Here is a 12,972-nt window from a genome sequence, read left to right as displayed (position 1 = left end):
GCTGGAGGACAGTCTTCTCCTATCTGCTTCACCTAGGGTACTGGGCCAGCACCACTTGACTTCCAGCTGTGCAGTTTCTGGGGCATCATTGAGGAGTCAGGGCCTATGGGGCTAAGTACGTACATAACTGTGCTTCCTTCATGCCAGGTTCTTAGGCTGACTCTGCTTCCCACCAAGAACAAAAGGCTTTGAGAGAGTCAGAGACTCATCCCCTCCCCACAGTGGGATGACTGAATTGGTATTGGTTGGACTATTTATCTGCCATGGTGGGGAATTTTAAGCTCAATGCTTAAAATGATGTCATCCCTGCTCATGCAGAGATAGCATCCTGTGTGTTAAAAATATGTGCAGAGTGGATGTGTACATATTTATTAGGCTTTTTGTCCCTATAACAGCAAGAAGGAAGTGTGGAATCCAATGAGCTTATTGGGTTCTGGGTTTATTTAATTTTATTGTTTTTTTAAAAAAAATTTAATTCCAGTATAGTTGATATATAGTGCTCTATTAGTTTCACGTGTACAAGGTAGTGATTCAGCAATTCTTTACATTACTCAGTGCTCATCATAGGTGCACTCTTGGGGCACCTGGGTGGCTCAGCCAGTTAAGTGTTTGCCTTTTGCTCAGGTCATAGTCCCGGGGTCCTGAGATTGAGCCCCATGTTGGGCTCCCTGCTCAGCGGGGAGTTTGCTTCTTTTTCTCCTGCTATCCCTGCTTGTGCACTCCCCCGTTCTCTCTCTCTGTCAAATAAATAAATATGATCTTAAAAAAAGTGCACTCCTAATCCCCTTTACCTATTTCACCCATCCCCCTACCTTCCTCCCCTCTGGCAACCACCACTTTTGTTCTCTATAGTTAAGAGAACATTGTTTTGGTTCATCTCTGTTTTTCTCTCTTTCTTTGTTTTGTTTCTCAAATTCCTGAGTTTGTTTGTTAAGCCAATAGATGTTTATTTATTTATTCAGTGTGTACTCTATAGTAAGTACCATTTTCAATCTTTTGAGAGAGAGAATGACTGGCACACAGTAGCCATTTGAAGAATGTGAGTAGAATCCACAGCAAAAGGTAAAAGACCTGGTTTCCATTTTTGCAAATTCCAAGTCCCAGTTGGAAGAAATTATACCTATATGGAAGCAAAGAGAAAAATTGGATATTTCAATGGAACAGATATCAGAAGGGACAGAGCCTCCCAGAGTAGCAGCCCTCAGCAAAGATGGGGAATGAGGGACATAGTAAGAGGAATACTGGGAAAGAAATGTAGGAATAAATTGACAGCAAGTAGGAGGAGGCCTGACTGGGCAAATTTCCAGGAAGATGTAGGCCTGGGCATGAATATGACGCATCACAGGAAGAACAGAAGGAACACCCCGGAGGACTCTGTGTGACAGTTCAGAAGTTGGTGGCAAGCTATGAGATGGAGCTTCTGCAGGACAAACTTCTGGGGAGGGTCTGACAAGGAATGGGAGGGAATGTGGTTGGACGTGGAAGTGGGCTGGCTCACTGATGGCCTGGACGGCCAGAGGAGAGGCATGCTCTTGATCCGAGTGACCTTGGGAAGGCGTGGGTACATTAAGACACTCAGCACACACTTGTTGACTGAACAGAAGACAAATGCAAAAGCAGTATATGAAATGAATCAGAAGAGGTTTTAAATCTGTAGTTCTTATTTGAAAATATAACCCAGATATTACCAAGCATCAGAGGCAGCTTTTTATGGGACCAGGGTTTCGAGGAGAGGTATAACATGAGAACTCATTAAAAAAAGGTGACACTCTTCTAAGGGGCCCTGTGCTTCTCCCTCTTTTTTTGGTGGGGGTAAGGGAGGCAAGGTGGCAAGAAGCAAAGAATTAGCTCTCGGGTCCCAGTATTTCCTGGTCCTACTGTGGGCTGGTGTGGAGTCCTCTGGTGTGGCTTTTATGAACAAGGGAGCAAACAGGCTCTCAGAAGCAGCCCAAGACCTGGGTGGAAGTCTGCATATCAACTCTGGTGCAGAGAAGCTTTTGTCCTCCCAAACAGCACTGGGGCCTGCGTTTACACCGTCTGGTATACCCCTAAGCCCAGTTATTACAGACGCCCTGCAAGGAAGCCACTCTGAAGGCCTGTGTGGGGCCCATTAGTGCCTCAGCAGCGGCTCCCAGTGTGCCTGGGAACGGCAAGACATCATTTCAGTGTATCCACAGCATGAGAGCCGTTTTAATCTTGACTTTGCCTCCTCACGCTTCATTGTATTTAGAGCTGGGTGTGTTTCTGCCATTATTTGGCGATTTTCTTGCAAGGAAGCCATTTTATGAAAAATGCCTGATTATTGCTGCCAGAAAAATAATATCCAACAATTTGCTTTAAATGATATAGTCTTAAAAGCGAGTGTTATTCAGACAAATGCAAATAATTTCGACAATTACTCTGCATTTAATCACCATGAAATCGGGTCCTCCCCATGTCCCTTCTCTCACTCAGTGTGCAATAATGGAGTGTTTTAGTGAAGTAAACACTGAACAGTCTTAGACAGAAGGCATTTACCTTTTTCCAGCATATTTTGTAAGAAGCCTGATTCATTTCAGGAGAAACTAGTTGACTATTAGAGTTTCCCTGACCAAATATTTATGCTGTTAGGTCCCAATAGCTGACCAATGGTCATCACACATTCCTTCTAAGTGGTGAGGCTGAGGGTGTCAAACCTTGGCATGTGATGACTCGCCAAGCAGGTGAGTCAAGCACAGGGGAGGGCTGCAGTGGAGGTCCCTGACATCACGACCTGAATCCTTCCATTTTAAAGATGAAAAGTTCGACTATCAATGCAAGCCATACAAAGCGTGGGGGGCAGGACTCAAAGAGCTCAGGAGTGGCTCACGTATTGCTCATTCAAGGACTGTTGGGTGCTGCTGAGAGTGATCCTGTGCTCACTATGTGTATGAAAACAGTGAAAGTTCACAACAGCTCTCTGCAGGGCTAAATGCATGTTTCTGATCTGCTGATAACCAAGAGAGTAAATCTAAACCTCCCCAGGTATTCACCTTAGACTCTCATGGCTAAGTACAAAGATCTGGGCAATGTCTTCCCACCTCAGGCAGTAGTAGGGGGAAACTCTGCCTAGAGAGATATTGTCATCATACAACTTCTATCCAAAGAAGAACTTCCAAAACCCTCTTGTAAAGCAAGGGTGAATAACCTATTATAGGGGACTGCTGTTTTACCTGCATTATCTTGGGGAAGCAGTGTCTTTGTTAATAGAAATGCCAGCTGGGTATTTGTTACTATAGGATTTCTGAATTGCTGAAATGAGGGGTTCAGATTTCCTCTGTCTTTCAGAGAGGAGATTCTCTCCACAGTCCTCGCTGAGTACCTAGTAAGGCCAAGCATCATGCCTGGCACTGTACATGGGTGAGTCTATCTGGGTATGGGCCATGTTTATGGTTGTCTTGAATGGTGGGGACTGTTTCTGGTCCCTGTCTCCTGGTGTAAGGGCAGAGTATCTTTGGATGGGACTGTAACACTCAGAAATCAATCAACTATGGAAGTGACCAAATGGGCCTCTGGATTCCTGTGTGCACATTATCTTCTGTGCAATGGGTATAAAGACAGCTCCTCTGTGCAAACCATTTGGTTTGCTAGCAGCCTACCCTCTGCTTTCAACGGAGTTGTTTTGGTTTGTTTATTTGTTTTAAAGTGTGGTGTGAAGATCACTTGCATTAGAATCACCTGTTTGTTAAATATGCACCTAATTATTCAGAAGCTCTGGGAGCAGGCCCAGGGACTTGTAAAAAATGCTCAGGTAACTTTAATGGGCACTGAAGTTTGAGAACCAGTAGCTTAAGGGATCCAATTAATTTCTTGGCCTAAAGTATGTGCCCTTTTGCCATCTGGCCCCAGCTCACCTTTTTGGCCTTCTCTCCAGGACTCAGAACTTCTCATAGTCTCCTCCCACTGCTGTGTGCTCTTGTTTCTGATCTTCCTTCCACCTGTCACACCCTTTCTCCTTTCCTATTGACCAGTTCTTATTGATCCTGCAGGATTCTGCTCAAATGTCAGTGTCCTTGTGACATCTTCCCTGAGTCTGGCAGGAAGAGTTTCTCATTCCATCCCGCCTCCTACATGGTACTCCAAGGCTGTGGGCACCTCTGGGAAGTGCCTGGATTTTGGCACAGTGGACATCACCCTCAAACCCCATCATAGTGGGAACTATTGGCTCTACTTGCATGACTGCTGGATATGTTTGTAAATTGCCAATATAGTTACGACCTTTTTTTTCCAAGAAAACAGAATTGTCTTATTAGATTGGTGTCCATTCCACCTGGAGGTTGTAAAAACATAAAGTCTCTGAGAAGGAGGCCTGATGAGAACTGAGCTGTTTAGAGGACCCAGGGAATGGAGGAGTTCCACAGCAGGATGGCATTTATAGAACTCCTTTCCTTCCTCCATGCCTCCCTCCCTTCCTACCATTTGCCATAAACAGTAATAATAACTGCTCTTGGGTAGTGGGGACATCAAGAGGAAGCATTAAATGAGTGCTAATTGAATAGATTAGAACTACAAGGATAATACATAATTGTAAGCACAAAACCTTAGTGTGGAATCAGAGAACAAAAGGAAGAGCCATGGTCTTAAGTTCTCTTGAAAAGAAGGGTCATGGTACATGTGTCCTGTGTCTCACTGTGCCTCAAGCATGATAGCTGGTGACTTAGAGACTTCTTGCATCTATGAGTGTCCAGAATCAACCCCATGTATCAATTTCATCATGGGTTTCATTTAGAATAGGGGTCTTCACAAGAGCCTCAAAAAACCAATATCCTCAAGATTACTTGCAGAATTTAGTATGAGCCTATATGTATTTTTCCAAGGAAATGTCCACTGTTCTTATCAGTTTTACAAGGGCCTATAAACCTGAGAAGTTAGAAGCCTAGGTCTAGCACACCCCAACAGTGGAGCCCCATTCTTCAGCAGCCATGAGAAGGGACTTCAGAGCAGGTTTTAGGGTTTTAATTCTGTCTTTGCTTATTCACTCACTGTATAACTTTGGGCAAGTTACCTATTTTTTTCTGAGCCTTAGTTTCTTCAACTGTAAAATGGGTTGATAACTTAACCTACTTCACAGAATGGTTGTGAGGATTAAATGAGTTAATGCCTGTGACCTGGCAAGCATTCAGTAGTTGTTAACTGTGTTCATGTTGGTGCTATTGCTTTTATTGTTTTATTATTCTTATTTAGTGAGACTTGAGTCCCTGACAGGCCTTTGTGCACTCACTCCCCTTGCAAATCTCTACTTCCTTTACCCCTCCAGGTGATTACCTTATCATTTGGTCTCTAAGCTTAGCGAGAGTAACTCCTGATTCTTGCAGAGAAATATCCATGATGTTCTTGTATTAACAAGATTCTTTAGGAAACAGTAATATTCAGATCTATTCCTACTTTCTTAGTGCTAGTCAATGATGCCCTGAATTCTTCAGGGATGTGCTCTGCATAAATAATATTGTGCATAATTTTGCATTTTCTGCATAATTCTCTTTTGCCGCATAACAATGTGTCCGTTCATTTTTCCCCTTTCTGTGCCCTGGAAAGAAAGAAAGTCATTTGAAAAGGCTGGCAATCTCACAAGTGTTTGCTCGTTAACATTACATCTTTGAAACATTCCCCAGAGGTATGCTAATAGGCAACAAGCAAAACAACAATAAAGAAAATCAAGGGAGAAAAAATATACACTACTGCAAAACAGATTTGTAGCTTACAGTGCTTACCAGTCATTCTGCTGCTCAGCCTTCGAGCTGTTAATTGTATGTAATTATGAAGTGCTGAACTATGAATGGCCCTGACTTGAAGCTGGGAACACAGAATGAGGCTATATTCAAATGATGCATTGATCTATGAAGAGTGATATGCTGTTTACAATCTCAATGAGTTGTTTGCCCCATAGTTTTATGATTCTTCAGATAATATTTTTGGTTGTGGAGAAACCTAAGGAAAAATGGTGTGGGTGAGAGCGTCTTCTGCATCAGGAGTTTAGGGAATTGAATAAAAATAAGATCTGTTTTCATTAGCTGATACCTCAGGACAGAGGATTTTCATTTTGACAATTTGGACTTAAATCTTACCATGAATATTATGCAAACACTCTTTAAAGCAAAGGAGGAGGATGCTTGGGAGCTGTAAGGAGAGCTAGGAAAGAACCCATGGCTTTAAGTGTGAGAGGCCATGGGGTCAGAGGATGAGAGGGCATTTTGAGTTATCTTTTAAACCTGTCCGGAATATTTTTGGAATACAGAAGTTTTGAAAATGATTTCCCTTCAACTGTAGGGAAACCCAATGTAATTTAGAGCAAGCTAAGATTCTGGAAAAATGATAATTGAGCTGATTTTCACTTAGCTGTTGTTTATTGAACTTTCTAAGCCCCAAAAGAGAATTTTTTTAGACAGAGTACACTAGAGAACATTTCCAATGATAAAATAACTATAGGGACTATAGTCTCTAGGACACTTGGTCTTTTATGTTGTTAGCAGGTGTTGAGATATTGGGTTCTAAAGGCAGAAGTGCAAGCTCTACCACTTACTGGCCACATAGCTTTATAGTCTCCATCAGCCCTCAGTTGCCTTAATCTGTAAAAGGGATATAATAACAATGTTTTCTTCCTATCTCACTGAAATGTTCAGAGGATCAAATAAAATATTTCTGTGAAAGTGGTTTATAAACTGTGGTGTTCCATAATATTTAGCTGTTGCTATAGACTAATTTCTCTTCCTTCTCAGCTGCACAAATTCTTATCCCACTGACGTTACAACTGCCATTTTTTTTGTTGCCAGAAATTGTGTTAGACACTGAACATGCATAGTTGAAGTCAATTATTGAAATGATTCTATGAGACACGTACCTCAATTTCCCTCCATACAAATGAGGAAATCAAGGCTTAGCAAATTAAGCTACTTATTAAGTCCACACTGCTAGAAATAGGGCAGGGACAGAGGCAAAATCTCTCTATCTGTGATCAGTTAACAAACTACTGGGAGACCCATGTTTAGCAGAAATCATAACACTTTAAGTTTGGTAGATATTTACTATAGTTCTGGCAAAGGATTTCTACCTTTGGTTTAATTATTCTTTGTGAAACGGATTACCAACATGAACTCTGGCAAACAAGACATAATTTAGCATTGTAATTCTACAATGATCACTCAAGAAGCTTGTAAAATAGGAAGATTCTAGGGTTCAGGCATCTGAGATTCTATTTAAGGGGTCTGAAGAGGGGGCGTGGAATCTGCCTTTTGAATGGATTTGCCCAGGGATTCGCTCAGAGTATTGGGGTGTCTGGGCAACAACAGGGAAGAAACATTGTGAGTCTGAATGTTTGGGAGTCTTGGATGATGCTTTTTACCATTTCCATACAGTTATTTCAGTTAAAGAACAGATGATGAGCCTTCTTAAGACAGTTTAGGCTGATTCAGGTGTGGCTCATGCTGCAAGTCCTTAAAAAAAAAATTAAACCCATGTTTTTTTTTCTATTGACCTTGCAGGAAAGTAATAATTGCTATAAGACAAAAGTCAAGTAAAAAATTAGGAATTGTTTGAATTTTTAAGCTTCAAAGGTATGTTAGCTTTAAGAATTAGGGCAGCACAACCTGAAATCTGGCCATTAAGACAGTGTGGTACTGGCACACAAACAGACACATAGATCAATGGAACAGAATAGAGAATCCAGAAGTGGACCCTCAACTTTATGGTCAACTAATATTCGACAAAGCAGGAAAGACTATCCACTGGAAAAAAGACAGTCTCTTCAATAAATGGTGCTGGGAAAATTGGACATCCACATGCAGAAGAATGAAACTGGACTATTCTCTTACATCATACACAAAGATAAACTCAAAATGGATGAAAGATCTAAATGTGAGACAGGATTCCATCAAAATCCTATAGGAGAACACAGGCAACACCCTTTTTGAACTTGGCCACAGTAACTTCTTGCAAGATACATCCATGAAGGCAAGAGAAACAAAAGCAAAAATGAACTATTGGGACTTCATCAAGATAAGAAGCTTCTGCACAGCAAAGGATACAGTCAAGAAAACTCAAAGACAACCTACAGAATGGGAGAAGATATTTGCAAATGACGTATCAGATAAAGGGCTAGTTTCCAAGATCTATGAAGAACTTATTAAACTCAACAGCAAAGAAACAAACAATCCAATCATGAAATGGGCAAAAGACATGAACAGAAATCTCACAGAGGAAGACATGGACATGGCCAACAAGCACATGAAAAAATGCTCCACATCCTTTGCCATCAGGGAAATACAAATCAAAACCACAATGAGATACCACCTCACACCAGTGAGAATGGGGAAAATTAAGAAGTCAGGAAACAACAAATGTTGGAGAGGATGTGGAGAAAGGGGAACCCTCTTGCACTGTTGGTGGGAATGTGAACTGGCGCAGCCACTCTGGAAAACTGTGTGGAGGTTCCTCAAAGAGTTAAAAATAGATCTGCCCTATGACCCAGCAATTGCACTGCTGGGGATTTACCCCAAAGATACAGATGCAGTGAAATGCCAGGACACCTGCACCCCAATGTTTCTAGCAGCAATGTCCACAATAGCCAAACTGTGGAAGGAGCCTCGGTGTCCATCGAAAGATGAATGGATAAAGATGTGGTTTATGTATACAATGGAATATTACTCAGCCATTAGAAACGACAAATACCTACCATTTGCTTCGACGTGGATGGAACTGGAGGGTATTATGCTGAGTGAAGTAAGTCAATCGGAGAAGGACAAACATTATATGGCCTCATTCATTTGGGGAATATAAAAAATAGTGAAAGGGAATAAAGGGGAAAGGAGAAAAAAATGAGTGGGAAATATCAGAAAGGGAGACAGAACATGAGAGACTCCTAATTCTGGGAAACGAACTAGGGGTGGTGGAAGGGGAGGTGGGCGGGAGGTGGGGGTGACTGGGTGACAGGCACTGAGGGGGCACTTGATGGGATGAGCACTGGGTGTTATGCTATATGCTGGCAATTTTAAGTCCAATAAAATATAACTTAAAAAAAATAGAAAGGTGTAAAACAAAAACAAAAACAAAAACAAAAAGAATTAGGGCAGTCCCTGTGGCCCCGCGGTTTGGCGCCACCTTCAGCCTGGGTTGTGATCCTGGAGACCAGGGATGGAGTCCCGCGTAGGGCTCCCTGCATGGAGCCTGCTTCTCCCTCTCTCTCGGCCTGTCTCTGCCTCTCTCTCTCTCTCTCTGTCTGTCATGAATAAATAAATAAAATCTTAAAAAAAAAAGAATTATTAGCTAGGTTGTGTCATAAAGGGCATTATTAGAGGGAGATTTTTGAAAGTTTTCCTTTTATGAGCAAAGGACATAACCAGATACTTCACAAAAGAAGAAATATATATGGAAGTGTCTTTAACTCCAATAATAATCAAAGAAATATAGCTTAAAGCAATCTGTTTTTAACCTAACAGATTGGCAAATATTGAAAAATGACAAGAATATAGGTGACAAGAGTGCAGACATTATTTTAAACATTTTACTTATACTAATTTAATCAGTACAATGACCTTATTAGGTATACTATTATTATCTCTCAGAGGAAACTGAGGCACAGAGGTGACATAGGGGCTCTCTGTACTGCTGATGAGAGTAAAAAGTGGTATCTTTTTATTGAAGTAATTTGACACTGTATGCAAGAGCCTTAAAACATTCACCTACTTTGACCCTGTAATTCCACTTCTAGGAATTTATCCTTTGGAACCAATTAGAGATTCACACAAAAAGCTATGTACAAGAATGTTCTGGTAGATTTATATTTAATACAAAAAAATGGAAACAATCTAATGATCCAAGAAGAGAGACATTACTAAATTACTGATGGCTTACCCCTATGATGGAACGTCAACAGCCATTAAAAATCATGGTTTTCAAAATTACTTTAAGGCATAGGAAAATGTTCACAGTAGAACTTTAAGTTAAAAAAAAAAAAAGGACTCAAAACCACATGCGTAAAAGTACTCCAATATAATAAAATGTTAATATAAAACAAATGCCTGGTGGTTACTCTAAGACCTTTGTAGGCCATAAGTGCTTTTTAGAATCATATCAAATACATATAAAACCATCATTTTTGTTATTATATAATGACATTTAATTACTTGCTACTCAGTCTTTTCAGGTTAAGGAAACATGGAATCTTTGGAGGGGCTGGGTCCACTAATGAGTTTTTTTGAGCTTCTTTTACTCACCCCTGCTCCTCTGCTGGTTGGCCTGGGATGGGGACGGAGTGTACCTTTGATCTAGATGGCCTGGAAGGAAGGGGCCAGAGGCACAGGGATAAGACACTGCCTTCTTGAAGTTGTGGGGGAAGGCTTGTGCTTGCTTTTCTTGACTTTGGTGTTTGCTTTCTAAGTAGATGTGGGTAAAAGGCAGGCTGACAGGGTCCTGGGATTATGTCTGTCATGACTCCCACCTCTCACTTGAGCTTTGTGGTCATAGAATTATGGAACTGTGGAATTTGTAGAGCTGGCTCTGCTCATGAACAAGTTGAAGAAATTGAGGACCAGAGAATAGGGTGATGGGCCCAAGCTCATAGCCTGAAACCTGGGGCTGAGTTCAGCTTCTTGACTCCTAGACCAGGATACTTTGTGGGACACCAAAAGGCTTCCCCCATCCTAAGATGAGAGGAAGGCATTCACCGCCTCTGCAGGGAAAGTACTGCTGTCTACCTGAGGAGAGACTGCTCAGTCTCAGAAGGCTCTGTGCTCAATATGTTGGTATTAGTAGTGGGGTCGTTGGGAGGTGATTAGTTCCTGAGTGTGGAGCCCTCAGGAGTGGGACTGGTATACTTACCCACAGAGCTCCCTCCCCCTTCTACCATGCGAGGACAAAGTGAGAAGCGTGCAGTCTGCCAGCTGGAGAATGGCTTTCATGTTTCTCTGAACGTATGTTTCTTCTTTGTTAAAATAGGCTTGTAATACTTAAGATACATGATAGTGTTCTTGGATTTGCTAATAAAACAACAACCACTTGTATAGTGCTTGCTATGTGCTAGGTGCTATTTTAAGCACTTTAGTTATATTAACTAATTTAATTAGCATAATGACTTTATTAGGTACATATCATTATTATCCTCATTTTACAGATGAGGAAACTGAGGCACTTTGAAGTTCATTGGTTAGGACATACCTCTGGGAAGTGGCAGTACATGGGTTTGAATCCAGGCAGTCTGCTCAGATATATACTTGATTTATGACACTTCGCTGCCTCAGATCAAATCAAATCAAATCAAATCAAATCAAATCAATTCAAGTGGTTAATGTGGAGCATCTAGTACATGCATTCTCCATGGGAGTAAAACCTACCCCCCCCCACCTTCGCTAGGATAAGGGGAGTAAAAACTGGTTCTTGGAGGGGTGAAAAAGTTTTATATTTTTTTGCGTATTTTATAAAGATATTCATACAGTACCTAAAGAGATATAGAATGTATTTGTGGTAAGAAAAATTAATGAGGGAGGGGAGTGATTAAAAATTTTTTTTCTAAAAAGGCTCCTTGGGGTGTAATAATGAAAAAAGGCTGAGAAACATTGATCCAGTGCAATGCTAGGCTCACGGTAGGCTTTTAACCAGTCCACGCCATTTAGTGTGAGAAGAGGGAGGTGGCTGGGTTGATTGTTCCCCAAGCTGGGGTAGAGTTTTAGTCTGAGTTTACCACAAAAGGATCAGAAGGTAGAGAGCCAGCCTCTTGACTTATACTGGAAGAGGAAGCAATATAAGAGCCAAGGAACTACTACTGCTCAGACACTGTTCTGAATGCACATTAAGCTTAGTTATTAAGCGGAATCTTTAAAAAAAATTATGCAAGATTTCAATGTCACAATCAGTTTGCTATTCAAGAATAGATGAATATTCAAACCTGACAAATACATGGGATAAATAATTTCTGCAATAAGTGTAACATTTCTCTTGGGTCCCAGGAATAAATGCAAAAAAAGCACTGTTTTATAGAGTATGGAAAAAACAACCAAGACAAATTCATATATATGTTTGAAGAAGAAATTATTTTATTTACATATAACATCTATTTATTGATCTATGTGTAAAATCCTATCTTTAAAAATAGGGTTTTAAATATCTTTAAAATTTTTCTTTTAAAATAGAAAAATTAATGCAAAAATAGTTCAATTAAGTACCTCCCACTTTCCTTTTCTATTTTGGGCAACAATGCTTTAATGATTTTATTCTCCGGTAGAGTTCTTATTTTATTTTGGCCTATCTGGCCATATTACTTCTCTGAATGTTCCATATGATCTGGATAAAATTTTTGAATACCATCCTGTTTTAATTTAGGAACCTTATATAGCATGTAGCAAACCTCTTCAAGGACATTTTAAAATGAAATAAGACCTGCAGAGATGATGCTTTTTGTGGAAGTGGGTCTTGCAGGACTGCCTACTTCCCCTTTCTTTCCATTCTGCTAATGTACCTCTTGAGTCAAGCACATCTCTTGTGAGGTACCTGTGGAGTTTCATGATGGCTATTAGGGAGCTGAAAACAGTTATTGCCAATAAATAGCCTTCTTAGTCAACTTTGTCAAAGGGAGCCTGGCCCCTTTTCATACCAAATGAGGCTCAATTCAGCATCAAAGAGAGACAGATCCTCTCTAACCCCTGTCCCCTGAGGGGCTAAGAGCCAGGAGAAGCTTGAGAACCAGTTAATTCTCTTTGAAAAGTGAGATCTTGGTGAATGCTATCATAGATGATGTAATTCCTTCCTCCCCCATGACTAGGTAGATGCCTGGAAAACTTACGAAATAAAAAAATACTGTTTTGGCTTCCCACTCACCCTACTCCTTGACCATTCCACCTTGCCCACCCTGGGCTTGATCTCTCTGGTACCTCAGAGACCATTCCATCTTTCCCCACCCAGGGCTTATTGTTGCTCCAATGGGAGAGGGGAGAAAGGAGAGAATAGGGGCTGACCTCCACTCCTCTT

Source organism: Canis lupus, chromosome 8 (genome assembly GCF_003254725.2).
Source record: "Canis lupus dingo isolate Sandy chromosome 8, ASM325472v2, whole genome shotgun sequence".
Classification (NCBI taxonomy): Eukaryota; Metazoa; Chordata; class Mammalia; order Carnivora; family Canidae; genus Canis; species Canis lupus.
Note: the sequence above shows the minus strand (reverse complement) of the source record.